Genomic DNA, 27,523 nt, shown 5'->3' with positions numbered 1-27,523 from the left:
GAGGCAGAAGTTATTATGACTCTATTAATAGCTCTTTATTCACATCCCCATGTCACAGGTGGAGAAAGCTAATATTCAGTCAGCCTATGACTCCTGGCCTAAAGCATACAATCAAAAAGCGAGGCAGCAGCTGGCTTTAAATGCAAGATCTTTCTTCCCTACCGGCCTCTCTCTCCATAGAGAAGAGCTCAGAAACTGAAGGAGGATGCAGGCCAGGGGAGATGATATAGGCAGAGGCAGATCAAAACTCCCACCGACTTGGCTCTTGCTCCCTGTCAAGTACAAACTGGCCAAATACCACACACTAAGAACAAAACACCTTGCATGTAGGCAACACTGCACAATGACGATGTCTTTACAAGCATTATCTCATTTGATCCTCACAAATGACCCTATAAGGTAGGCAGGGTAAACCTGGTTATCCTCATTTTGTAAAGCATCTAAGCAAAGGCCAGTTAAATGTCAGGCCCTGGTCACAGATTCAGGGGGTGGGAGAAGGACTCAGACCCCTTGCTTCTCTGCGAGTTTATCTTCTTTCTTACTGCTCAGGAATGGGTCTAATCCAAGAGTGGCAATTTGGCAATACATTCCAAATGTATGCAATTCCATCTCCTCCCATACACAGGGTAGAAGTTATTAATCAACCACATTGTGACCAGCTTTAGCCTCAGAATCCTCCTCAACACGGTTCTTTGGACAGCTATTAGTAAAAAGAGGAAAGCAAGCAAAATGGAGACTTATTCCCAGCAGTGCCTATAACCGGTTCAGGGCTGAGAGACCATGTTTAGAGTCCAAGAATTTATCTGAACAATAATCTGGGCCAAGAAGACCCTAATCATCTGACTATTCCCATACAGCCTTACCTTTTAATTTGTAACCACCACCACAATAATAATAGCTAATTTTTTTATTAGTTGTTTACAATGTGCTGGGGTACTATATTAAGTATTTTACATGCATTTTTCCCAGAATGTAGCATTATTATTCCCATTTCAGAAATAAGAGAACTAGGTCTTTGACAACTTCCGAACTTTGCCCAGTGCATCCTGGTTCTGCCAAAGCCCCTGAACCTTGTTCTTCAGTCTCCTCGACTGAATGATTTTACCATAATCTCCTAGACCAATGATTTTTTTTTCAATTTCTTGCGAGGAGAAACATTTCTTTCTTCCCTCAAACCTTTGAAATCAACTGCTTGGAAAGGGACAAAAGCAGTGAAGGAAGAAGATTCTAAGGGTAAAGCTGTTGAGGTAAGCGAGATCCACAAGGTGGCTAACTGACAGTTGTCAGTGGTGGGGATGGCAGTACACAGTCTGGCAGAGGTTGGACAGGGGAGCTGAAATATTCACACGTGTGCAAGACGGCACTGGAGGTGGTGCTAGCTCTCCATCTACTGCTGCATTCTGGCACATTCTTCTAAATTTGACTATGAATGTCCACAGTATTACAAAGGTATGTTTGTCAAAGTTGAAGAGTAGAAATTATTTGTAGCGTGATCTATAACTTCATCAATTAGTTATATGGTAAGTGGTCCTCTGTTCATACTTTTGCTCCGTGCCCTGGATTTGTTTGCTGGTAGACAAAGCTTCCCTACTTATGCAATTTCTGATGTTTCTGTAAAGCAGGTCACTCATGGAGCATCTGTTGGCCTATGGTATTGGGAGCAGAGACTCCAGGTCGTTCTGAGTGTCACAGTAGGGCCACACATGCATTAGCACCACCAATTACAGCAGACCCATTATGAGCCAGGTGACCCCTGGATCACAGCAGCCTTCTATCTTGGCAGGCAATGGTCTCCAGCCCCCTAAATGAGAAGGCAGCCTCCAAATGCAGAGAAACCAAGAATCCCTCAGTGATCTGGCTCTTCGGTGTCACTCACGGGAGCTGTTCCTGAAACTATGATTTGGAGTTAGCTTCATCAGCTTTCTCAATGATTCTATAAGCCATATAAATATCTGAAATAAGTCTTTTCTGCCTAAAACAACTGGAACAGAGTCTGTTCCTTGCAACTGATATCTACAGTCCATCTTCAATGACCAAGAGTTTGGTATCTTAGGAGAAGCAAGTTTGACTACATTTTGGCTCTTTGTTTCTCCATTAAACTCCTTTAGTGAAGGCTTCTGAAGTATGGGGCAAGCACCTACATTCAACCTTTCTGATTTGTCCTTCAGGTCTGCATCTCTGCTCCCTCTCTGTGCTTGACCTGGATGGGGGTGGGGGTGGTCCCTGAGCAAGGCTCTCAAGTCCTCCTTGGTGCCATCTAAACCCAGGGTGCCAATCTCAACAACATCCTATCCCAGCCCAGGCCTCTGGGACCCTGGGCTGGATTTACAGACAAAATATCAGAGCAAAAGTACTTTGAGAATCTACAGATTCCAGCTCAGTATAAGCTATTTGACGGTCACCAGAATTGGACACCGAGGGAAGGCACCAGAAGAGAGAACAGGAAGGTTGGTGGAGATCACCTGGACCTTGACAACCTCATAAACAACTGAGAATGATACTCACTGAAGTCACAGAGCGACAAAAAGTGTTTCTTGGTTTTCAAATTCTCTTAGTTTCCCTGAGAGTCTCCAAGGGTGTGGGTAAAATCAAGCAGTTTCATTTTACTACAAGTCATTGCAAGAAAGTCGCCAAATTCCAGTGACCTGGTTTTATCCACTTTGTCCTCTTCAGGTTTGAATGATCTTATACAGACTTACTGCAATTTCACTTGAAGCCATTTCTGTTGTATCCGGTTTCATCTCCCAGCACATGAGCTCATGGGTTTTGCATGATTTCAGTATGTAGTCATCAGCTAGTTCCTGGCTACTTGGACAGGCTTTAAAATCTCAGGATTCTTTAAATAAGCTAGAGGTAAGACCTACCGTTTGCACTGAAATGTGAAACCAAGCATTTCTTCCAGGTGCCCTGACATCTCTGTATTTATATACATACCTTATGGTTCAAGTCTTTCTCTCCTTTTTAAACCCTGGAATCTTTTTAAGCATCTTGCTTTTCTGCTCCTCAGTCTGTACACCTGCCCTCTCAGAGAAGAAGTCCTGAAGGAAAGCAGTCTTGGAGAAATCAAATGGTCAAAACTCAGGAAATATTAGAGCTCTTGATGTTACAAAGAATCACATAAGTGCATGTTAGGCACTAAAGCAACACTGAGATTCTGATGGGAGAAGAAAAGAAAATTCCATCCTAAGGCAATTTCATAAATAATGGAAAATGGTGTACATTTCAAGTATCCATTAATAGAGTCAACATGTTGAAATTGAGCCAGAATGTGTAGGCTTGGAATTCTGGAATGTGTGTTCACTGAACATTCCTTATTTCCAAAGTCATAGCCAACAACAAAAATCTCATTATGGTATCAGAGTCTCCATTCTTTCTCGTAGACCCATGGGTTCTCTCTGAGCAAAAACTGTGAAAGAGTTTATAGAATACAACAGGAAAGACTTGAAGATGACACCTTTGTAGTTGGAACTAAAAAAAGACTAACTTAACAAATGTAAGCATAGTAGCAGGCGTGCTAGTGATAAGTAACTCAAAGGGGTGGTTAGAACTTGGGCTTACATCACTAACTTAGTAGGTGACGGGGGGAATGGGGGAAGAAAGGCTCCTATGTAAGAATAAGTACGTCTCTTTAGGAAAGACAAATGGGGTTTTTTGGAGAGCAAACAGTAGATAAGAAAGTTTATGATAAAGTCTGTCTATACGTGTCTGAGCTGTCTTTCTGGCTTCTTCAGGGTCCAAAAACTCCTCTTAGAGATGGGATTTATGGTAGATCTGCTCTCATTCTCGGGGGCACATTCCCCTCGGTGAGGGAGTGTATAGGGATCCCTATTTCTCAAAAGTTTCTCCTTTTAGTCAGATAAGGGAAGCTCTGAAAGCCTTCTTTGCTCATCTGTTGAATTTTAAATGTCTTCAGTTTAAAATAATCATTATACCAACTCTGGGGTTTCCAGTGGGTCCCCACGCCTACCTCTCTGCTTTCAGTCCGTGGCCAAATCCTCTGCTGAGACTTAGAGTCTTATTAAAGGATCTTATTAATCATTTATCCTCAGAATTTGGCATGTCCTTTGCCCAGTCACTAAAAACTTTAAAATGGCAAAAGTAAAGGAGTATTATTTCCCAATATTTATCAAAGGGCAGTAAATAAAATAATTATCAGAGATGTGTCTTTGGCGCTGATCTGTTTCCCCAGATATCACTTGTATTCTCAACTCTTTATGGCCTTTTCCTCCAGGAGGTTTTGTAAATCAAGTGCACCCTGCAGTGAACCCTTGTCTTCCTGAAAACCTTTTCCTTATTGTTTCCTAATTCAGAGAATGGCAGGTCAGCAGCCACCCTACTGCCAAAACTACGCAAATGTTCCTCTCCACTCTTTTGTCACCCCTAGAGTGAATCATCAAGCTGACCTGTTGTCTCTGCCCCCGAAATATCTCCAGAAGGAGGACCCCTCTGCCTTCATTCTGTTCTCATCATCCTTGCCAGATATTCCAGAAATGTCGTCAGTGGTTTCCCAGTTCTAATGTCTCTTCTTTCCACTCTATCACCACGTTTTCAAAACAGGTGACTTGAAATTCTCCAAGTACTCCAGCAGCCAGGATCATCTTTCCTTAAATACGAGGAGACATTGTTCAGGCCCTCCAGTCCATTATCGCTGACAGGGGCTCCCCCTCCACACTCTTCAGTTTGCACCCCGAGTCTGTTCACCCACGGCTCCTTCTCTGCTTCGTGCCTGAATCTGGCACCTCAGTTTCACTCCCTGGGCAGGCACAGGCTGTCATCTCAGGTCACCTTGAAGAATTTTGGAACAATTGTCTGTTTTCTTCATGTCTAATTCTCGGGTTGTGCATGAGATATTTTGCTGAACATAATGTCGTGATAGCACAGGGAAAGGGATGGTCAATACTGTGGCTTAAAGATACTTGTAGGGTGCTCTGTGTCTCACTGGCCTTAGCCCACTCTGAGCGCTCACCTCACTCCCCGCCTTGCAGCTCAGGACCTTCCTTCTCCAGACCAGACCCTCTTCCATCTTCTCTGCCAGATTCCTAACTGTCCCCAGCCTCCAGTAAACATGACTTAGTAAACATGACTTAACCTTCCACGGACAGTTCAACTTGTCATATTGAACCTGCTTCCATCTGGCTCATCTTTCATACCCGATTGATTGCATGAAGTGGCTTTCCAAAAACAAGAGCAATTCTCTCTTTAAGAGAAGTTCTGATGGCCCCTTGGGTCAATCAAGTCTAACAGTGATTTTCACAACAGTGTGCTTTGTGTTGCGTTGTTGAGGTTAACGCGGAGCACTTCACTGTGTGTGTTTTCTTTTCAACTTGATAATGTTTTTGGTTCCTTATTGTTGACAAAAAGTGGTCTCCCAACTGGAAAGGAAACCAGGGACTTTAGGAAGATGATCCAGTGGGTACGCAAAGAAATTATTAGAAATTCTGTGTTATATTTTTGTGTGTATGTTTATGTCAGTTAGTGTGTCTGTAGTATCTTATAATGATGTAATAAGAAAGTGTGACTAAAATATATTTACTGATAAAGGTGTGAGAACAAAACATTGTCCATTTGTCCCCAGAGGGCAAAGCCTCAGTGCTCTTGGCATAGCTTCCAAGTCCTTCCTGAGAGGTGCCCAGTTTGTTAAAGGATTAAAAAGAAAAAGATTAACTTAATGACTCTCTTGTCGATACAAAATAAATACATGTTAAAGATTTTACTTAACTGGTTATGAATGAAGGAATAGAACTGGAGAATCCAATGAAAACATTTATAAGTCAGGAATATTGAAAGAATAGTGCAAAGTCAGGCAAGACTACCTTCTTCCAAGAAGGGGGAACTAAGTCCATGGAAGCTCTCAGATAGGAAAATTTACGTCTCTGGAGATGACACACTTTGTGCCTCCTGTGCTTTGACTGCAACTTACTAAGTTGTAAAATAGCTCAAACGATAGGCTCCGAATGTGTGTAAGTCAAATTCAGGTAACTCAGGAAGGTGGTGCTCTAGACCAGGATTACCTAAGTCTGTAGGCCAGGTCCCCAACCACCTGTTTTTGTAAACACAATTTTACTGGTACACAGCCACGCCCATTGTTCAGGCATTGCCTGTGGCTATGATCTGGCCATTCTTCAGTAGTCCAGATAGTATTTATAGTCAGAAAATCATCTGGCTCTTTACAGCAAAGGTTTTTTGTTTTTGTTTTTGATTTTTTTTAAATATTTTATTTTATATAATTCTTACATCATTTTTCATCTTTGTACAATGTATGCATTTTCATTTTGGTTATATTCCCCATACAATTGCATCCCCCCCCTTATTTTGACTCTAGTTCTTCCTCTTTCCACCCTCCTTAATCCGCCCCCCCCCAACCCACAGTGTGTCTCTGGTTTAAAGTTTCTTGTTGATTTTGATTATTAGTTTGCATTGATTAGTCTTTTTCCTGGTCTCTTATTTAGGTTTTCTAAATTCCTGCTGTGAGTGAGACCATCCGATATTTTTCTTTTCTCTTTCTGACTTATTTCGCTGAGCATGATCCCTTCTAGCTCCATCCATGTTGCTGCAAACTGCATGTGTTTATCTTTTTGATTGCTGAGTAATATTCCATTGTGTATATGTACCACATCTTCTTGATCCAGTCTTCTATTTTTGGGCATTTGGGTTGTTTCCATATCTTAGCTATTGTAAATAGTGCTGCTATAAACATAGACGTGCAGGTGCCCTTTGGAATTACTGTTTCTGTGTCATTTGGGTAAATACTTAGGAGTGGAATTGCTGGATCATATGGAAGCTCTATGTTTAGTAGGTCAAGAAATCTCCACACAGCTCTCCACAGTGGTTGGACCAGTTTGCACTCCCACCAGCAGTGCAGGAGAGTTCCTTTTTCTCCACAACCTCACCAACATTTGTTGTTGCTAGTTTTTTTAATATGTGCCATTCTCACTGGTGTAAGATGGTATCTCATGGTAATTTTGATTTGCATTTCCCTGATTGCAAGTGATGTTGAACATTTTTTCATATGCCTGTTGGCCATTTGCATTTCCTCTTCAGAGAAGTTTCTTTTTACTCCTCTGCCCATTTTTTGACTGGATTATTTTGTTTTTGTTGAGTCTCATCAGCTCTCTGTAGATTTTTGTGATCAGTTCTTTATGATTAGTGTTGTGTGTAAAAATGTTCTCCCAGTCGGTGGGGTTTCTCTTTGTTTTTTGTTATTGTCTCTTTTTACAGCAAAGGTTTGCCAGTCCCTGTTAGAAAACAATCCACCATTTTCCAATGAATCAGAGTTCTCAACACATTCTTTTTTTTTTTTTTTTTTGAAGATTTATTTATTTATTTATACAAGAACCGGGGTACAGGCCAATTGCTCAGGAGGGTGAGAGGATTGACCAGAGACAGAGCGGGGAACAGAACAGGCAGACTGACAAAATACATTGCTGAGGGGAGCAGCGGGCGAGACAGGAGAGGTCTGCCATGCCATGTGGGACACTCGCCAGCCGCCAGGATTGTACGGCACTGCAGAGGCTGTGGACAGCTTCACAGTGCGGCGCTTAACCACCTGTGCCACCAGGGGAGGCCCCTCTCAACACATTCTTTAGCCCAACAGGTCCTCCTGCCTAACTAGCCTGTCTGCCACAGCTCTGCCCCACTGAAATGCTCTTGGAGGCTGCACTAGTGAACATCAAGATGTGAACCAGGAGCCACTCAGAAAAGTCGTTCCCATAGCCCTGGCTGATTCCAAGGGCAAGCAGCCCTCTATTCATTCTGTGGTAGATCATTATAAATCCACCTACTGATAGTGAAACTTGTGTCAGGACCTATTATGGCAGAATTGTGTCCATCTTCCCCAACCCCCCAGATTTATATGCTCAGGAACCAACCCCCAGTACCTCAGAATGTAACTAAAGAGGATCTACAATGAGGTGATTAACTTAAAATGAGGCCTTTAGGGTGGGGCCCTAATCCAATATTTCTGGTATCCTTATAAAATGAAGGGGACACTCCAGAGATGTGGGTACAAGCACAGGAAAAAGGGCCATGTGAGGGCCAGGGAAAAGGTGGCCATCTCCAAGCCAAGGAGAAGCAAATCCTGCCCACACCTTCGTCTTGGACTTAACTTCCAGGACTGTGATGGCACAAATACCTGTTACTTAAGTCTCCCAGTTTGGGGCCCTTTGTTACGCTAGCCCAAGCAAACTAAAACATGAGTATTCATATTAGCAGATCAAAACACTGTGGTGGGGCTTGGCAATTAGCTTACAGACATCTGACAGAGCCCCCTCTAATCTTTTTGGGATGAATAACAGTTACTCAAGCAGCGATGAGCCATAGGCAATCCAGACAGTCTGCCTACGTGAGTAGCGTTAGGGGATATTTTCCAGACACGCGATCATTTATTCACTCACTAAGACTTTATAGGCTAGTATGGTGAGAGAGGGAGGAAGATGTGCCAGTGGAGGTGGAAAGAGACGGTGAAAAGGACAAGGTCTGCCATAGGGATGGATGGGTTAGGAAGGGACAGACGGACAAGGCCAGTTGCCCCATATCCCTAGTAGATTAGCCTGGGGGTGTAAATGACTAACCAACAGAAAGTTACAATACCATGTGATAGTCTTAAGAGAAAGGGTTTTTTTTAATTCATGATGAATTCTATCCATTAATTTTTTTTATTGAGTAACATTGCATTATAACATTATGTAAGGTTCAGGTGAGCTTCACTGAGGACCAACTCGTGTCTCTCCCCACTACATTAGGTCACTGCTAAACGTCTGATTCTGCCCTTCACCGAAGGGGACGATAGAATGGTCAGGGGATTCTTTTTTTTAGTGCTGTGGGAGCCCAGAGGACTGGGAATGATTCCATTAGAGAGAGCAGACAAGGAGGGAAGAAGAAATGGTCACAGAGGGGCTCATGAGGGGTTCTGTGGGAACCAGACTTGACATGGAGACTGGAGCACACTTGAGGGGTTTGGAAGGATTCCCACAATGTCCTCCTTAGTCAAGATGTAAAGCCTTAAAACGGCGCAGCCATTGCTACTTCCTAAGGGCAAAAACTCAAATGGGAAAGGGAGGGTCACAAAAACAAAATTCTTTTTAGTTATTCCTGAACTGAGGCTGATTTTTTTAATTATAAAAAATTGCCCTAGCCACATTTTAGTCATCCTTAATAACTCAATAGGTTTCCAGTCAATACTCTTGATCAAAATCAGCGTTGGTTATGTAAATTGATGAGCCGAATGGATCATACCAAGTGTGTGTAGAACACTTGCCAGTGTAATTTATTCTTCAACATCGGTGGGCAGCTTAACTGTGACTCCACTGTCAAGAGTTAAAACAGGGTCCTGCTCTCCTTGTATTGACAAGAGGAAATCTGCACTATTTCTAATGCCACAGCTTCTGCTTATCTCTTTATTGTTTTTGTTTTGGAAAGTAAAGGTGGTCTCTCTTTTATTTTTCTCCAAAACAAGAATAGCATATTAGGGCCTCCATGGTGGTGTAAGGATTAAGTCTCAGTGCTATCAAGCTTTCTCTGCTGCAGCCTGAGTTAGCTCCAGGCCAGGTAGCTGACCTACATGTGGTGCAGCAGACCTCTCCAGTCTCCCTACTACTCCCCTCAGCAGTGTATTTCAATACATCCACCTATTCTGTTCCCCACTCTGTCTCTGGTGAATCTTCTCACCCTCCCACACCCCTGGCCTACACCCCACTTTGTCTATGCAAAGCAAAAACAAAAACAAGAATAGCATATTAAATTAGTTGTATAAAGAACCCATGTAAAAAATTCAAATTTAATTCAAAGATTAAGTTATATCATTTAATCTTTATCCTGGGGACACAATCGGAAATCTTCTGGTCCAGATTAGGACAACAGTTATCATTTTACCCCCTACTACTAAAGGGAGCCTCATACAAAGTTAGCAACTATGCAAGAGAGATGAAATATAAACTGGGAGGAAGAGGAAAAGTGAGTGGGAGTTTTGCAGCAAATTTTGACAAACTCCAGGGAAGCAATTGGTAAATTAACCACAGCATTTTATTCCACCCAAACAAAACAAAACCTTTTAATTATATTGAAATGTGTTGGTTTCTTTGAGGAAGAGAATGGCGTTTGGTAATTCTAATGTTCTGTTGTTTGCTTGTTTGTGTGTATGTGTGTGTATGTGTTCATTTGTTTGATTTATAAATTAGTAAATTTTTGAGACTGCTTTCTAAAAAAAATGAAGAATAACACTAGACTTCAGCGCTCAGTTCCAAGAAAAAAAGTCAGCCTACCCTCAAATTGAACCTGCAGCATGTGGTCATAATTAAATGCCTCAAAAGAACTTAAAATCATCTGAGAACCATCTGACCACATTGTAATATGTCCAACTACACGTATTAGAATGTCAGTGTAGCAGATTGCTGTTTCTAAAATGGCATCTAAAGATGGGGCTGGGGGGGGAGGGGGACACTATTCAAGAATCAGAAGGAAAATTAGAAGAAATGAGACTTTTTTTCTTTTGATCCTACCACTAGGTCCAGGTGCTCTAGGGGTGTAGACAGAATAACCTTGAAATTGGAATTCCAAAAAATTCAATATGGTCTAAAACCATCCTGAGAGCCGATAGGATGCTGGTCTTGCCAGATGGACTTGCTGGAGGATCAAGTTCATTATATTGGGAATTTGGGGACCTTTTATAAGTAGTTGTAACATATGAGAGAGGTCTTTAAAAAATGGAAAGACTTTCGAGTGGTAGAACGGTGAGGAAAGGGCCTAAGACATGACCTGGATAAGTGGAAAGAGGTTGAGTTTCAGGGTTGTTTCCTAGGAAAGGAGATAATTTCAGGGCTTTGTACATGAGGGGAAAACATCAGATTCAAAATTTTGGACACATACTACAGGCAACAGCACAGAGAATGAATTAGAGAAGGGACTCTCTGGAAGTGAGGAAACAAATCGTAACATAGACTTTGAACAAAGGTCTAAAGAAGAGAAGGGAGACTGGAGTAACCCATGTCTTCCAGAATGTTCCATAACACAGCTTAATTCTATTTATATGAAGTCAAATCAAAATTTTGTTCTGTTAACTAAACAAAGAAATAACTTGATAGAAGTTGCAAGATAAAACCAGAAATTATAGGTAGGCAGAATGCAAAGATAGAAAACTACTTTTTCTCTTGAGTCAATGATTTCCTCCTGTCCACTCTAAATCTCTGTCCCAAGAACCTCCATTTCACTGATTACATTCCTTCCCTTGTTTCTGGATCTGCCTCCATCACCAATGGAAAGATACCAGAGAAATTCTTCTTCCTCCACAGGAACTGGTGGGCACCAAGGACAGCATGTTTGCACCACATTTATGAAAACAAAAACATTGTCAGGTTGAATTTTCTCTTGCTCAGCTCACCAAAGAGCAAGTGGAATAAACAATAGTTCTGTTCTAGATTATGAATCATACACTATTCTACTGCTTTCTAAATACCTTAATTCTCCATTTCTAGTCCTGTTGGGATTGTAATGACAAGAAAATGTGTGCAAGTCAATAACTGCCTCTAAAAGCACATGTGAAATGCAACCTAAGCAGCATTTCTATTAACTTCATAGGTTGTCTGGATTCTATCCCAGCTCCTGTAAATCAGCTATTTATCCATTCTGTGCCTGCTTCTCATTGGTAAGTACCACCCTCCTAGGATTGTCAGGAAAATTAGATGGGTTAATATAGGTGAAGCACATGGAACAGTGTCTGACACAAGAACAAGAACTGAATAAGCATTAGTGATTATTATTTCATATCAAGTATTTGCTTCTCTTTTCTAAAAAATGAAAGCAGTGAGAACATCTCAGCAGGCTGTTGTTCTACACCATCGGCAGGGACAGTATAGGGATGCTAGGGGGTAAGAAGAATTGATTATTATGACTCAGTTGGGGGAGCCTTTGGACACAGGTTCCCAGGTGGGGGCCAGTAGTCTTTGACAAAAAGGTGGTACCACAGCTGTACAGACACATAACAATTGGCATTTTCACTGGCTGACAAAATAAACACTTTGGGACAGGCTTACAGGAAAGCTCTTCCTCCCCAGCAGAAATTATGTATGTATGATATTTCGTGTTATTTCAATGAGCAGCTTGAGAGAAAAGACTGTTCTCCACTTTAAAGCCCATTCCTACCCCACAGCTTGGAAGCAAAGATCTGTTTTGTTTGACCTCCATTAAGATGCCCATCCTCCCTACAACTCACAACTCTTCACCTTAGAGAAAGAAAAATATGAGCAAGGCAAATGGTTAAATTGGACTCAGACACTAAGAGCATAAAAGAGAGAGAAAAAACTTTCCTAACTTCTTTCTCTTTTAGATTTGTACTTATGGACACAGCTTTTCTGACACAGCATGGACAAGTAGAAGCAAATGACCTTGAGCTGTGCTCCAAGGCTGGTTGGAATTGGGATACACAAATAGAAAGGAGGGGGCTACCCAGAGGAGGGGAGCTACCCAGAGGAGGGGGGGCATGCCAACAGAAAATAAAATCTCTACTTACCTGAAGCAGACCTCTCCATACTAGTTAGAACTGCCCTCTAACTAGCCAAATGCCTTCAACCAAGTCAACATTTCTTTGTCCCTAATCTGCTCTTCAGCCAGTCAAATTTAACTCCTTTGTTTTCAACCCTGTCCTTTAAATCTACATAACCTCATTCTGTTTCTTAACTGGTGAGGGAGACTTGAATGTATCCCCTACCTACTTGCCAATCAATTTATAACAGTGTTTTATCTCAAAACTTGACGTGACAGCACAAGTTTCTAGACATATCAGGTAACTAGTTCATTTCCTGGTAATAAGAACTGAAAATGTTTGTCATAGTTTAAACAATCTTTAGTGCAATGTTTCTTAAATAGTGGATAGGATGAACTTTCTGAAAGATAGAGAATTGGAATTATAAAAAAGATTGAAACTGATTTTATAGATACCTAGGATCTTAGAACTGGAAGGAAATAGTGAGCCTTTAGTTGTTTTCTGGACTAAAGAAATTTTACACAGTACTCTATTCAAACAAAATTTTTCTTTAAAGGGGACAACTATAAAAAAAAAAAAAAAAAAAAGGAGGGACCACTATGGTTGAATAAATGCAGACAAAAGTGGGAATCTGTGAGTCCTCTGCCTGAATTGTCTGCCCCTGGGACAGGCCAGAGGGGAGTGCATTGTATGCAGAGAACTGAAAACAACAAGAAGATTGATTAAAAGTCAGTGTGCTGTGTGCTATGATCGTGCACTGGGAATGCTTAACTACTTCAGTGGTAGAATAATCCCGTCCTCAGAGGTGTGCCACTGGGCACACCCCTGGGTGAAGGGAGTGTGGGGGTGTCAGCCATCTACCAACCTGCCACACTCCCAACCCGAACAGGCCCCAGTGGCTCCTTGGAAAGTGTTTTGAAAACCACCGAAGCTCATTTTTCAAACCCAGAAAGTTAATGTCTTGCCCAGGGCCACTACGCTAGAGTAAATCAGAAACAGAATTCAAATCCAGGGTCAGAGCTTTCCTTCATCTATAGATCATTCTCAACTTCCAATGGGATGATGTTCCAGTTAAGCCACTGTGAGTTGAACATACTGCAAGTTGAAATGCTGACAGGGAGCCTTCTCTTACTGCAACCAGCTTCACATTGAATATCCTACCTCAGCTTCTACAGAATGTGTACCACTTTCACAGCATTCATAAAATTAAAAAATCCCATCGAACCATCAAAATTAGGGCACTGTCTTAACCCCCAGTCGGGTGATTATAGGCAAGGCAGTATCTTGTTCTTTAGCCTCTTTGCTTGATTTCCTAGTGGTATGGGTTTAATTATTTGACCCCCAAAATCATAGGCTGAAACCCTATTCCCTAGTACCTCAGAATGGGGTCTTAGGTGAAAACAGGGTCATTGCAGATGATGTCAATTAGAGTCTGCTCTAATCCAATATATTTTTTAAAAGATTTATTTATTTATGCATACAAGAACTGGGTACAGGCCAGAGGTGAGGAGGCTAAGAGGTTTCGCCACAGGCAGAGTGGGGAGCAGAACAGGCAGACCAACTGAAATACACTGCTGAAGGGAGCAGTGGGCAAGTCAGGAGAGCTCTGCTGCGCCATGTGGGTAGCTCCCTGGCAGGGGATTGAACTCGTACTGCAGTGGCTGCGGATAGCTTCATAGTGCTGCGTCCTAACCCCTTGCGCCACCAGAGAGGCCTTTTAATCCAGTATTATTGTGTCTTATAAGAAGAGGAATTTTAGAGGCAGATGCCTACCAGAAAGGGAAGAGAGTGGTAGAGACTGAACAATGGCTCTATGAGACAGGAAACACAAAGATTACCAGCAATCCACCAGGAGCTAGGAGAGAGGCATGCAACAGGTTTCTCTCAGAAAGAACTGGTTTTACTGACCTTGATCTTGAATTTCCATCTTCCAGAATTGTGAGACAATAAATTTCTGTTGTTGAAGCCATTCGGGCTATGGCACCTTGTTATGGCAGCCCTGGAAGCTACTGTACTGAGCAGTAGTGCACAAGCATACTTGGGGTATGCATAGCCCTTGGCAGAGGTGGCCACAGGGTGTATTTGCTTAGGCGAGGCTCCTGGGACATCATGACCAAGCTGCCCATAGAGTGAGAGCTCACTTTTGAGCTAACATCTGTATAGAAAGAACCACAGACTTTAAAGCTTCAGCATCTTTTCAAATATTAACTCATTAAGTCTTTTTGGATGGTTCCCAGGAAGTAGACAGAGGCAAATCCAACCTCATAGAACTCAAAGAATGAGTCATTGATTCCATACAACCAGAGGGGACAGGGAAGGGGTGGGGGAAGACAGAGCCAGGACCCCAAGATCTCCAGGGCCTTCTGTCCACCCTTGTCTGCCGTCAGGCTCGTCTTATACCCACATGCTGAGAGGTCTGAATAGAAGTCTACTTCTAACAACTCCAGGCACCAAGAGGTGGAAATCAGTCTCTTTTCTAGGAAAGTCCGTGGGGAGCATGCCACTTGGGCATCAGGGAGAGCAGTGCCAGCTTAGAGGGTGTGGCACCAGGTAAGGTCACCACTGTTACAATCCCAGGAGCCCATCTCATATCAACTTCTGGATGCTCTGGGCCCTTGAGACTCCAGGGGTCCTGTACACTCACCCTGGAGCAACTCTTGAACTTGGGGCCTGTTGCTAGCCCGCTGCCCTAACGGGAACCAGAGTTCTTTGAGAAGTACTGTTTACTCTGATATGGGGCTCAGGAGGTTGGAAGTCATCGATCCTCTCCTGTAGAAGAACCCCCATTTAAAGACAAAACACACTCTTTATACGCAGGAAATGGCTGAGGCTACTTGGACCACCCACGAAAGCCATCTGCATGTGGGAGGAGCGGAAATGTCCATGCAGGTGCTAATAGCTTTACCCAGATCCACTCAGCACAGAATTAAACCAAAAGAACTCCTGAAAGGAAGCTGCATTTTCCTTCCTGTCATGCGAGAGGAGATACAGCTTTGTTGAATCTGTGGCTAAATCCAGGGAAGAGCTCCCAAAATAGCCTGTGGCTAAAAACATATAGCCTGGAGCCTAAGTTCAAATCCCCGCTGTGCCACTAACTGGCTGTGTGACCATGAGCGAGTGACCATGAGTTCCTCAATGTCTCTGTGTTTCAGTTTCCTCTGCCTATGAAAGTGAGCTTCTATGAATACTTTCCTCCTATTATGAAAATTATAGAAGTTGATTTACCTAGAATCCTCAGACTTGAGTCTGGCATGGTATGGAAGAGTTTGCTGTGTTAGGATTGTTGTTGTCATTATTATTCTGGGGAACATGAGCCTTGAGGTGGGGGCAGCCACCGTTCACATCTCAGCTCTGCCTCTCACTGATTCCGACATTGCGCAGGTTACTCAGGCCAGTTGGTGCCTCAGTTTCCTCACTCCTAAACTTGGAGTGATGATAGTAATTCCTCATCGTGTGAGATCAGACATTCAAGCTAGTGATTAGGATGGTGCCTGGCACATGGTAAGCACTCAGCAAATGCTTGCCCTTCTTACCTTCTGTTTAAATGGATCCAGCCCTATCAACATGCGCAGAAACTAACACTACTTGCCTGGGAAAATGTGCTAGAAGAACCTGTGGGAATGCAGGGAAAATGAGGGCTTTTAACTCTGGGCTTTTAACTCTGAACTTGCTTTGTGCATCTACTTCTTCCTCAGCCGACAGAGACGTGACCCATCTGCCAGCTCCCAGGAGAAGTGTAATTGGCTGCAACTCAAACACACAAGATGCACGAGGAGGAGGACACATGTTGTACCTCAAAAGTCGCTGGGTTTGCTGGCAGTGAGCAACCAATTACTTGAAAAATCTGAGCTCTTACTATCTGCCGAGCAGTGAGAGAACTGTAGAAAATGTCAACTCCATCTGGGATTTGAGCTATGTCGGCATTAGACAAGCTGTTCTCTGTCCTCAACAGTCCTCCTGGGTGAGACTTGGTGGGCGTCATAGTGAGCCGAAGAAGGAAGTTTTTTACTTCCCTGCTTTTTTTACTCCAAGTCCTGCCGTGAGTTAGCATATGGCATCTCAGATGTGTGAATGAACTGTGATTTGTAGTTGTGCTATCTGCAAGCTAGAAGGGACCTAGTTGGGGAAGAAAAAAAAAAAACAAAAACAAAACAGATTCAGAAGAAGAGAAAGACCCGAAAGACCCAGTGTCTTTAAAGGGAATAGTCTTCAGGGTCTGGAAAACTGACTCTGACCTTCAGGTGCCTGGCCAAAAATTCTCCCCAGCCATCCATCTCCCCAGTCTCATGTCAGCGCTTGGCGGGAGCAGGAATAAAGTGAGATAGTGGCTCTAGTGTCCTCAGGCTTCGGTGGTTCCAACAGATTACATCATCTGTCACTGCATTGCCCTTTTCTATAATGGAAGTCAGACTTGGAAAATGACAATCACTCTGAATCGGCTGGTATGCGGACCCCTCTCTCCCATCTATAGATTCACACAACCAAGTCTTCAGCTCTAAAAATGATTTCAGTTTTGGGACCTCCCCGGTGGCGCAGCAGTTGAGCGCTGGGCTGTGAAGCTGCCTGCAGCCTCTGCAGCACCGGTTCGATCCCCGGCCACCGGCGAGGGTCCAACATGGCGCGCAGACCTCGCCTGCTGCGCTCACTGCTCCCCTCAGCAGTGTACTTCGTCAGTCTGCCTGTTCTGTTCCCCGCTCTGGCTCTGGTGAATTCTCTCACCCTCCCATGCTTCTGACTGTACCCAGTGCTTGTATAAATAAATAAATAAATCTTAAAAAAAATGATTTCAGTTTTAAAGAGAGTGCAGTGGTGGAGTGGCGTTGAAGGGGAGAGGGCAATACAGCCGGAGATGAGCCCAGATTCCTTCTTGTTCTCACTTTCACATTCCCACCCCGGTGGCCTAGGTGGTCAGACCTGCTGGGTTCCTTATAACCTAGAAATGATTATTTCTCATCTTGTGTGAGAAAGTGCTTGAAAACCAGTGCTCTCCATCTTTGGGGGGAATAAAAAAACAAACAGGCCGTGTGGCCTGGAATAGGGGATAACTTCCTCTATTCCTAATGAAGCGAGGAGCCTTTAGACTGAGCTTGCTTTAATGCCTGAGCACCTACGTAAGGAAACCAAGACCTGAATTTGTATTATAAACACCTCAAAATGAAGAAATCAAAACCCAAGGACAACCCATCACAGCCAACGAGGCCTCCCCAAATAAGGTGACCACGGAAACTACGATCAAATAACTCTTATTTTGCTTCCCTGACTCTATCAAAACCCTGCCTGGAGGGCCTCCCTGGTGGCGCAGCAGTTGAGCGCTGGGTTGCGAAGCTGCTTGCAGCCTCTGCAGCACCAGTTCGATCCCCGGCCGCCGGGTGAGGGTCCCACATGGCACGCAGACCTCTCCTGCCACCCGCTGCTCCCCTCAGCAGTGTATTTCATCAGTCTGCCTGTTCCATTCCCCGCTCTGGCTCTGGTGAATTCTCTCACCCTCCCGTGCTTCTGCCTGTACCCAGTGCTTGTATAAACAAATAAATAAATCTTTAAAAAAAACAAACCCTGCCTGGAGCTCCTGTGAGTGAGCTCCTTATCACTTCCCCTTATTGCCTCAATTAGGATTGATATATATTCAAATAAACGCTTAGATGTTTTAATGTGCCTCAATTTATCTCTTAAAATGCATCCAAACATGAACGGGAAGGAAGGTAAAGACCATGTTTCCTCTCTGATTCTCTATATTCCAGCAGCAGGGCAAATCCAGGAGAGGGAAGGAATAGACAGTCAGCATCTCCACAGTGGACAGCAGCCCTTTCTACAAGAAATAGGCACTGCACACCTGCCTGTCTTAGATAAACTAGACTAGGTCCTAGGCTCCCAGGTGCTTGACAAATATCACCGCTGTCTAGAGCAAGCATCGAGCTGCTCCTCAATGTCAGGCCTGCCCCTCGTGATAGATCTTGTAGGAAGCAGAGTGCACTTCCAAGGCCAGAGTCACACTTTCCCAGCCTCCCTTGCAGTGTGAATGAGGACAATGACAAGACTCTGCCCAATAGGTCCTCTGCGGCGGAGCCACAGCCGGGCCTCCACACCAGTGCTGGTGAGATAGAGAGCTCCAGGACTCCAGGGACAGTCACAGCAAGGGGCACAGGCAGTGCACAGGCATCGGTTCTGCTGTGGTTTGAGAGGTTGATCTTGGCCCTGTGACCTCTAGTCCTCTCTGGTGCTTCTGGAAATTCAGGAAGTGACACAATATTTTAAAACATTTCTTTCTATTTAACCAGGCTTAGTTTTTGTTACTTGTTCTGAGCTCCTTGCAGCTATGTTGCCTCAGGAGCTGAGTCCACAGCACCCAGCTACAAACACCTTCAAGGGGGCCTGGACAGATGAGACTGCGGGGAAGCTCAGAAGACTTCCTCCGTTTCAATCCTCCTTACAGGCCGCATTTTTTTCAGCTCTGTTGGGTAGGATCCTGGAATGCGTATGGGCCTGAAACATCTAATCTGCCATGAAACACTCTGACTGTAAATCTTGTGTATTTACTCTGGGCTCCCTAAGGGCAAGGGTCAAGTTTATTTATATGCCCAGCACATTGTGCTCACTTAATAAATCTTTAACCATTAAGGTTGTGATTTTATGGAATCCAGCTCCACCCAGATGCCTTTCTGCTTTTTTCTGTACACCCCAGAGTAAGAGGATTGTTTTTTCTCAAATAATGGTAGCCCGTATTTCTTCTTCACTTTCACTTGGAGAGACTGGATATTATTCTGGAAGGAAAATCTATGTGGGAGCAGGCTGACCTGGATTCAAATCCCAGTTCTACCACCAGCAAACTCTTTTTTTTAAAGCTTTTTTTTTTTTTTTTTAATAGAGGCATGTTTTATTTATTTATTTGTTTGTTTGTTTATACATGCACTGGATACAGTCAGAAGCGCGGGAGGGTGAGAGAATTCACCAGAGCCAGAGCGGGGAGCAGAACAGGCAGAAGGACCGAAGTACACTGCTGAGGGGAGCAGCGGGCGGCAGGAGAGGTCTGCGCGCCATGTGGGACCCTCCACCAGTGGCCGGGGAGCAGCCGGGAATCGAACCGGCGCCGCAGAGGCCGCGGGCAGCTTCGCAACCCAGCGCTCAACCGCTGCGCCACCGGGGAGGCCCAGCAGCAAACTCTTTAACAATGGATGAGTAAGTAAACTCTCAAACTCAATTTTCCTATTGAAAGCAAGAGTAGAATAGTGTCTTCTGAAAGTTGAGAATAAATAAAATAGTGTAAGAAATCACCACTTTGGATGCCTTTTCTTTTCTCCCCAATTTCAGGCTGGGGTCCCACAGAGCCCATTCATCCCCGAGGGTCCCAGGGTTTCCCAGAATCATGATGGCCTGGTTAGGAATCAACAGCACTCACCCCATCAGCAAACTGCGCTTTGATCAAACACTGACCCCTCGCCTCATACCTTGGTTAGCTCTCAGCTTGCTGTTACCTCAAAGATTATCTGATACCCTAGTAGGAGCCACAAATGCAAAGCCTGTGCTGCACCCCAGTAGGAACTCTAAAAGGTGCTCCTAATTGCAAAAGTTATTAAAGAGTTCACCTCTCCTTGGATGGTGTGTTTTAGCCTGTCAGTTATTCTGAGACATCCCAGAGAAAAAGAAGCTGTGTAATTTACAGCTAAAAAAACTATACACAGTGATGAACAATTTTTCCTGTTAATCATCCACTCCACCCTCAAGAAAATTTCCCCTCCTACTATTTTAAGAAGCTATATCTTGCTCTCAAAGCCGCACTTCCCTGATGATGGCACCCAGGCGTGGGAGTGTGTCCCTGCAGACTAAGGCATGTTGAGCCCTTTCCGGAAGTCTGTAGAGTTGAAAAACAAAACCCTAAAGACTGAATAGGTTAGAAATAGCAACACCTAAATCTCTACAGCACTTCTCAGCTCACCAAGCTCTGAAGAATATATGACCACATGCAAATATGTTATCTCATTTTCTTTTTTTTTAAGATTTATTTATTTATGCATACAAGAGCTGGGGTACAGGTTAGAGGTGTGGGGGTGGTGAGAGGATTCACCAGAGACAGAGTGGGGTACGCAACAGGCAGACTGACAAAATACACTGCTGAGGGGAGCAACAGGCAAGACAGAAGAGGTCTGCTGTGCCATGTGGGTTGCTCCCTGGCCGGCTGAGGATCGAACTCATGTTGCACAAGCTGAACTCACACTGCAGAGGCTGCTCATTTCTTCATAGTGCTGTGCTTAACCCCTTGCACCACCAGGGAGTCTCCCTGTTATCTTATTTTCTCCCTAAGAAAGTCTTACGAAGCAGTCAAGATACGGCTATCTCCTCTCATAGGTCATGAAGTTTAGGCTCAGTGACATAATCATGACTCCCCTAGTCTGTCAGCCAGATCTCAGAGCAGGGACTAGGTGCAGACTCTGGCTGGGCTCTGGGGCAGAGACCAGAAGAAGAAAAACAGGGATGGAGGAAGAAGCCGGGAGGGGAGCAGAAAGGCCAAGGCGGGCGGTCTGTGGCTCATCCTCTGCACCATGCAAACCATGTCCACCCCCCTGTCTGCCTCAGCAATGGCTTTTTAACCGCCAACCCTGCTCTACTCTCAGGAGACCAGTAATCCCAGAAGACAAAAGCCAGGACTCAAGACATGCCATGTGAGATCTGGAGAATGGCCGATTTGAAGGAGTTGGAGGAACAGGCTCCACCTTCCACACCTTCCCAGCTGCCAGCCTGGCAGTGAGAACAGCCCTCTACAGCACAGTTAGCTTCAAGCCATCCCAGCGACTTCATTCCCCCAATGTCCAAGATTTTCCTTGCCTCTAATTAGCCTTGGCCAGTGGTGACCAGGGGCCAGTGGGCCATCAGCCAGGACTTCGAGAATCCAGTGCTTCACACCCAGTGTCTCTAATTCAAATGTTAGGGTCATAGAAGCCAAGAGAAGAGGAGAAGTAGAGAGAGAAGGAAGAAAGGCCGGTGGACAAAAAAGAAACAGGGATTACTTGTGGGTTGGACTCATTTTTCCTTTTGGGCTCAAGGGCATTTTCAGGATTTTGTAAACTCCTCCTGCTAATGGCCTGATGATGTCATCTTCTACTCCAAATGCTTTATGACTCGCTCCAGCAGCCTGCCCATAAATCTCAAGCTGCCCTTCTCTCCTGAATGGTCTCCGCTTCTCTCTCACCTGTTGCAAGATAATCTGTAATGAGTACAGTGAGACAAAGACCACATCACAAACATGGAAATTCTGACTTGGGATATCTCTGGAAAGAAAACAGCACTGGCTACAAGCTTCGGAGTTCTTGGGAGCTTGTCCAAAACTTCCCATTCCTGGGAGGAGAGATTTCCCAATAAACTTCTTCTTTCTTGTGTTAACAACAGCATACTTTTCTTTTCTGGTTCTTTTGACAAGAACCTTTTGGGTTCCCTTCCAAAGAAGTCAGAGTTAGGATGCTTAGAAAAGATTTTGGCAAGTTACCAATGTGGTGTTAAGATCACATTTTGGGAAGCAGGGAAGGCCTACTTCTTTGTCTGGGATAACAAGGCAGTTTCTACACGGCAGCTAATAAAATGGTATTTCTCTCTAGAGAAGTCAATCAGATGCCAACAGTAATTTTTTAAAATGTCTAAAGTTAGAAATGCTGAAAAAAATAGTACTTGTTACTTTCTCCTCTCCCCACTGCAAGTTTTTAAAAAGTATTCACTGGGCCCCAATTTTCATTACCTTTCCTCTCCTTCATACACCTCTTTCACACACGGGAGAAATTTGCTTTAAGGTCAAAGAAACATATTATTTCACTTTTTAAGAATCAGCTTCTTTTTATTTTACATATTTGTTAGTTCGGTGGGTGGGGCTGATGATATGACAAAAGAACTGAAGACTTTGTCTGTTTTTACTTCCCCCCTCAATTTTTTTATAAGGAATTATATTATTGATGAGAGTTACCATAAGAAAGTACCACAAAGTGGGTGGCTTAAACAAGAGATTTATTTCTCATCATCCTAGAGGGTGAAAGTCCAAGGTCAAGGTGCCTGCAGGATTGGTTTCTTCTGAGGCCTCTCTCCTGGCCTTGCAGGTGATCTCTTTCCCTACGTCTTCACGTGTCTTCTCTCTGTGTGTGTCTCTGACCTGATTTACTCTTTGTAAAAGGACACCAGCTTCATTGGATTAGGGCCCACTCTGAAGATCTTATTTCAATATGATTTTCTGTTTAAAGACCCTATATCCTTGGGCCTCCCTGGTGGCGCAGAGGTTGAGTGCTGGGTTGCAAAGCTGCCCACAGCTTCTGCGGCGCCGGTTCGATCCCCGGCTGCTCCCCGGCCACCAGAGGAGGGTCCCACATGGCGCACAGACCTCTCCTGCCGTGCCCACTGCTCCCCTCAGCAGTGTACTTCGTCCTTCTGCCTGCTCTGCTCCCCGCTCTGGCTCTGGTGAATTCTCTCACCCTCCCGCGCTTCTGACTGTACCCAGTGCTTGTATAAACAAAACAAACAAACAAACAAACAAATAAATAAATAAATCTTTAAAAAAATAAAATAAAATAAAGGCCCTATATCCAAGTACAATCACAATATGAGTATTAAGGATAAGAATTTCAACATAGGAATTTGAGAGAACACAATTTAACCCATAACAGGCAACTTTTATTTATATTTTTTGGCATTTTACTTTTATTTATATATATTTTACATCATTGCTCATTTTTGTACTTGCTTTGTGCTTGCTTTGTACATTGTTCATTTTTGTTTGCTTTCTCCTCTCAGATGTAGTCCCCATAGAATCCCCACCACCAATTCACCCCGCGCACCATCACCACAGTCCTTTGTACTCTTCCTGCCCCTGTTTTGATTCCCCCTCCTCCCTCCTCCCCTGCACAATGTCTCTGATTTATAGTTGACATAGCAGGAAAATTTTAGAAAACCAATATGAATTGGTTAGGGAAACCAATATGATTAGAGGTGGAAATTTTCAGTCCACCTCCTTGATTTCCAGAGAGGGACAGGGACTGGAGGTTGTGTTTGATGGCCAATGGTCAATGAGCTAATCAATCATACCTAAGTAATGTCATCTCCATAAAAACCCCAATCTTTTAGTTGGTTTCCCTAAGGTTTTTTTTTTTTTTGAAAATCATCTTCCTTAACATAGCAAAAGACATCTTTATCACTCACAACATTTAGGAGAGTTTAAGGACTTTGGGAGGAGCTGTGACTAGTAACTGCCATGCTTACAGGATGAAGATCAAATATGTAAGAGAAATATATTTTGGCCATCCCAATAACTAAAAATATAGTACAAAATTACACCTTACACCTGCCCTTCTCTGTCCTGGGAGCCTAATCCCCAAAAACTGTACCCCCAGGCACCCTGGCCTGCTGCCTTCTTGCTGGTTGAGCAGTAGGAGGCACAAGCTGGAGTTTGCAGAGTGCAGTGCAGAGGTGGGGCGTTTCTTCCTGCAGATCTCGCTGATTCAGGTCTCTGTTCCAGCCAAGCAGCACTGACTTCCCAGTCTCAGAAGGGCTCCTTTGTATGCAGAGCCTGAGGCAAAAACTTGAGTTCCTAGACAAATCCTGGGAGTCTCAGGGCTAAAGGATTGTTGGGGGGGGGGGGGAACGTGGTGGCAGGGACTACTAGGGGAGAGAGAAGAACAGGAGATGTGATTGAGGGACCGCTGTGAGGAACTACAAGTGCCTCTGGGACCTCTGAGAAGGGGACAGAAGGCACTGGAATTTCAGTCAGAGGCTGGGAGGCTCCACACCCCACCGCCAGGCCTGCGCCCCACCTAGTCTGCTGGTGCCTCAGGGCACCAACTCCCTCACACACTCCAGCTGCACTTTCAAGCTAGCCAAGCAGGTGCAGCTTCAGAGAAAACCCTTAGAAATAAATCAGAAGAATGCTTGCCTCCTTTCTGGTGCAAAACTGTCAAGGTGAGACCGCAGCTGCAGCTGCAGTTGAAATAGCAGGGAGACTGAAGAGAGGTGTCGGGGACACAAGGTGTGTGCTAAACATGCCAAACACAGCTCCTGCTGGACCTTGATCTCCTGCACACGTTCAGGCCCCTTTTCACTTCCTTTTTCCTTTTATTTTTATTTTTATTGTTTTTAAAGATTTATTTATTTATGCATACAAGAGCTGGGGAACAGGCCAGAGATGCAGGGGGGGAGAGGATGCACCAGAGACAGAGTGGGGAACAGAACAGGCAGACTGACTGAAATAAACTGCTGAGGGGAGCAGCGGGCAAGTCAGGAGAGGTCTGCTGCACCATGTGGATTTCTTTCCGGCCGGCCGGGGATCGAACTCATGTTGCAGAGACTGCGGATTGCTTCATAGAGCGGTGCTTAATCACTTGCGCCACCAGGGAGGCCCCCCCCCACCTTTTTCCTTTTAGGTGGAGAAAAGATTCCCTCCAAGCTAATATCTGCGCCCACAACCCTGTCCCTGCCCTGGTTCCTGACTACACTTATGTAAACACTTCCTTCATTAAAGTCCTTTCACTGAACCCACTGAGTAGATTCTGCTCCCTGCCTAGACCCTCACAGATCCAGGCAGATTGTTCTGGCTGCAAAACTAAAGTTGCCAGGAGGTGAGAGGGCTACTAGGGGTTCGTTTAGTTCCTTATTTCAGTGATCCCTGGGGAAGACGAGGAAGGCATGAAACTCAACTAAGGCAGAGGGAGCGGGTCTAGAGAGGGGATGATATTTAAATGTGTCTTCCTCCGAACCCTGGGTTAGCTCTCCTGAGAATCCAAGTCTTGCCCATCGGGCCATAACATGGGACTCCTCCCCGGGAGATGGGCCCTTTGACAACGCTGCACAGGAGTTTTCATGTCAGAGTGAACCTTTAATAGTGGATTTTCAGGAATGATGAAAGCTGGGGCAAGAAAGTCGTGGGTGTTGGAACAGCATCTCGTTTGTCTTTGCACCCTTTCTACATAAACCCCAACTGCCAGCCTCCCAGTAGGCAGACAATCGACGTTAACTGAATGAATTTCCATTTCTAATGTTGCTGTTATTCTCATATTTTTCAGTAACTATTTTATAATACATAAGGTTACTATTATGGACTGAATGAATGTATCTCCCCCAAACGTCCCTTCACTGTGTGGGTATTGGGAAGCAATTAATTATATAAAGTCACATGGATAGGGCCCCTGTGATGGAATTAGTACCCTTTAAAGTAAGAGAAACTTTTTCTCTCTAGAATGTGAAGGTGCCTCTACAATCCAGAACAAGGTCCTCACCAGGAGCAGAACCTACTGGCTGATCTTGGATTTTAGTCTCAAGATGTGTGAGAAATAAATATCTGTTGCTTAAACCACCTGTCTACGGCATTCTGTTATAGTAGCCAGAGCTGACTAATGCAGTTGCCAAGGCAGAAATATCACTTCTACTTTGTTGATCTAAGTGATTTATCATGTTCTTTATCTTTTATGCAAATTCAATATGGGAGAATGGTAAATAGCTCCACCTAACTTATAGAACATAATATGAAAATAAGACCTTATTGATGTCTTTGGAGCCACATTCCCAAGACTGAGAACAATAAACCAGGTGACTAACATTCCTATGTCTTAAAGAACCATCATGTATATAGGGCATGATGAGCAAATGAGGCCACATCTGTTAGCATCACAGCACCCATTAGCATTTCCAGCCATAAGAGAGAAGACAATGACCTCCCTCATACGCGAAGAGCCAGTTGCAAGGGCTAATGACAGTCTTGACAGCTGCCCCTTGATTGCGGGACAAAGGCACTGAAATCTGATGCCTACTTGGAGAACCTACATGTTGTGATCGGTTGTGATCTTGCCAGTGACTGACATGGACACTAAAGGTGGCTACACTGGGAATACTTTCAGAATGATGTGGGCCAAGCGTGTGTGTACTTCTCATAGGCTAGCTGCTGAACCTGCATGTGAACGTGTGTTGGGACCCGGGGAAGTGTTAACAATGCAGTAAAGTGAACCATGTAAGTAAGGTCAGCCTGCAACATCTGCAGTGCAAAGGCACCCACCAGCCTCAGAACACAAGAGCACTGGCCAGGCCCACCTCAGCCTGCCTGTCCCCTGCCTCTGCAGCCCACTCCTGTGTCTTCATGTAGAGGCCACAAGTTGAGCTGGCAACTAGGGAAGAAGTGGGTAAGGAAAGGAAGATGAAACTTACCCCAAATACACACACACACTTCTACAGAAGGCTCCCCAAACTAAAAGTAAGTCCAAGTGGGTGCTCCAACCCTAGAAGAGACATGTCCACATCCTAACCCCTGGAACCTAGGAATTCGACCTTACTTAGAGAAAGGGTTTTTGCGGATGTCATTAATGGTCCTGGATTTTCTGGGTGGGTCCTAGATCTACCAAGTCCTTTAAGAGGCTCACAACAGACAAGGAGAAGGTAAGGCCATGTGAAGATGGCAGAAGAGCCTGGAGTCATGTAGCCACAAACCAGGAATACCTAGAGCCACAGGACATCGGAAAAGACAAGGAAAGAGACTTCCCTGGAGTCTTCAAAGGGAGAAGAGTTCTGCCAGTGTTATAGCCTCCCAAATGTGTGGGTCCAGAGACCCACACTAGAGTTTCAGGTGAAATCAGGTAAGATTTTATTAGAGGCTCAGGCATGAGGGAATTAGTGCCAGAAAAGGATAGGTTAGCCTGGCTTATTGAGGGAAATCAGAGGTTTTTAAGGGGAGGACCCTGAGGCAGGGAGGAGAGAGCTGCGTCATAGCGTTGTGGGTTGGGCTACACCTGTTTGCAGGAGGGTCACACTCCAATTGTGCAAGTGGGGCTCTCAGCCTCTTGTCTGGAAATAGTAAGACAATCCGCCGCTAGTCAGGATCTGAGGTTTTTTGTTTTTTTTTTTTTTAAATATATATTTATTTATTTATACAAGCCCTGGTTACACTCAGAAGCGCGGGAGGGTGAGAGAATTCACCAGAGCCAGAGCGGGGAGCAGAGCAGGCAGAAGGACCGAAGGTCACTGCTGAGGGGAGCAGCGGGCGGCAGGAGAGGTCTGCGCGCCATGTGGGACCCTCCTCCGGTGGCTGGGGAGCAGCCAGGG

At 44.4% G+C, this 27,523-nt stretch overlaps 1 long non-coding RNA gene across 2 annotated transcripts in view; it reads left to right on the top strand.

Moving 5' to 3' along the window:
• The first annotated feature begins 3,368 nt into the window (after positions 1-3,368).
• Positions 3,369-27,523, top strand: part of LOC119261015 (uncharacterized) — a 40,190-nt gene continuing 16,035 nt past the window's right edge. Inside the window, exons 1-3 of one of the 2 annotated variants that reach the window (XR_008549288.1) lie at positions 3,369-3,493; positions 11,572-11,638; positions 25,671-25,769. This is a non-coding gene — a long non-coding RNA (uncharacterized LOC119261015). Of the gene's footprint in view, positions 3,494-11,571; positions 11,639-25,670; positions 25,770-27,523 lie in introns of those variants that run through there. The other variant, XR_008549289.1, reaches the window with a different exon arrangement.

This window comes from Talpa occidentalis, unplaced genomic scaffold, assembly GCF_014898055.3.
Source record: "Talpa occidentalis isolate TD23 unplaced genomic scaffold, MPIMG_talOcc4v2.1 talOcc4.6, whole genome shotgun sequence".
In the NCBI taxonomy this organism is placed as follows: Eukaryota; Metazoa; Chordata; class Mammalia; order Eulipotyphla; family Talpidae; genus Talpa; species Talpa occidentalis.
This window is presented reverse-complemented; position numbering and strand designations above follow the sequence as displayed.